This window comes from Trachypithecus francoisi, unplaced genomic scaffold (assembly GCF_009764315.1).
Source record: "Trachypithecus francoisi isolate TF-2019V2 unplaced genomic scaffold, Tfra_2.0 Lachesis_group10, whole genome shotgun sequence".
Lineage (NCBI taxonomy): Eukaryota > Metazoa > Chordata > Mammalia > Primates > Cercopithecidae > Trachypithecus > Trachypithecus francoisi.
This window is the reverse complement of record NW_022681455.1, coordinates 113,492,268-113,493,959: the sequence shown is the minus strand read 5'-3', so window position 1 is coordinate 113,493,959 and position 1,692 is coordinate 113,492,268.

Sequence of the window (1,692 nt, the reverse complement as noted above, 5' to 3'; positions counted from 1 at the left end):
TTTTTTTTTTGAGACGGAGTCTCACTTGGTTGCCCAGGCTGGAGTGCAGTGGCCGGATCTTGGCTCACTGCAAGCTCCGCCTCCCAGCTTTACGCCATTCTCCTGCCTCAGCCTCCCCAGTAGCTGGGACTACAGGCGCCCGCCACCTCGCCCAGCTAGTTTTTTTGTATTTTTTAGTAGAGACGGGGTGTCACCGGATTAGCCAGGATGGTCTCGATCTCCTGACCTCTTGATCTGCCCGTCTCGGCCTCCCAAAGTGGGATTACAGGCTTGAGCCACCGCGCCCGGCCGCAGAAGGATTTTTGTGTCCATGCTTGTGTCTAGAAAACAGACTCCGGAACCTTATGTGAGCAACACATCCCACCAGTGAAACAGGGTATTGCTCTTCTTCTTTTCTTGATCTTCCTGTCTGGGCAGACTTCAGAGACTTTGTGACCTGGAGCCCTATTAAGCATGACACAGTATCAGTGGAATTGATCCATAAACCTCCCTGTCCACATCTTGCCCAATGGAGAATGGATCTTTCACCAAAGAGCTCACCAGCATTTTCCACAGAGATGCAAATTCTGAGCCCTCAGAGCTCCCAGTGGATTCAAGGAAGGAAGTGGGAACAAGGTTGAATGCCTACTTGTGAGCTTGATCATCACAGCTATCGGTAATCAGAAATATGAAACAAAATCTCCGCACAAAAGAGCAAGCTCTTAAGTTCACAGGGTGCCTGGGCTGCATTTGAATATCACTTCCCCTCTGCATTTTCCTATCACATAGGAGACTTTGACCTGTGAAGCTGCTATCTGTTAATACTAAAATTCCAAAATAAGATTCTGTTTAGAATGTCCCTTTTTATGCTTCTTAATTATTAGCAGTAAATGTTCATTCTTATGGAATCCTAAGCTAAGAATAGATGTAATCATCTTTATTGGTTTTTTTAAACACCTTTGCTATTATCTATCACCAATTTATATAGAAAATTGCTAAGATAATGTTTGGTTTCAGATGATGAACTAAGTCTATGCCCTCTCAAGAAATGGTGGAAAACAGACAATCAGCAGCTAAGCCCTTTCTTTCTTGTGTGAGGTATAAGTTGTGATAATGCCATATGTGTCACCCTAGGGTCTGGGCAGAGAGTTCTTTTACTCTGATCCCTCAGCCGGAGGACCTCAGTTCTAGTATGACTGGTGCTATTTAGCTCCTCCTGGCCACTTCTCCCAGTAAGAATAGTTGTTACTACCAATCTTGGCAGGAGCCCCCAGATCTAGTTTTACAATAGAATCTCACCTGTTAAAAAATGCAGATTGCCAGGCACTACCTCAAATCTGCTAGAATCAGAATCCCCTAGTATGGGGGCTGGAGTTCTGGTGACTCTTCCATGGCCAGCCTGGCACTAATGCACCTTGCACCAGGCAGCAACACTGTTCGCCTTCTTGCTCCACGCAAGGTGACTCTTCCACAAACGCAGAGTATGTATGCCACTTGCTCTTGACACGGGTGATGTCCGTGTGTTGGAAAGAATAGAAAGAAGCTCCCTATATGTCTGGAATTCCGTGGACCTCTGAGTCCTGACTTTTTAAATATCTCACTTTGTCCAAGTCTGAGAGATTGTAAACTCCATTCTGCCGAGTAGTGATTGAGCTTCTCCACTGCCTGAGATACTTGAGTAGCTACTTTTCCCAGCTGGGTCTCTTGAAGTTA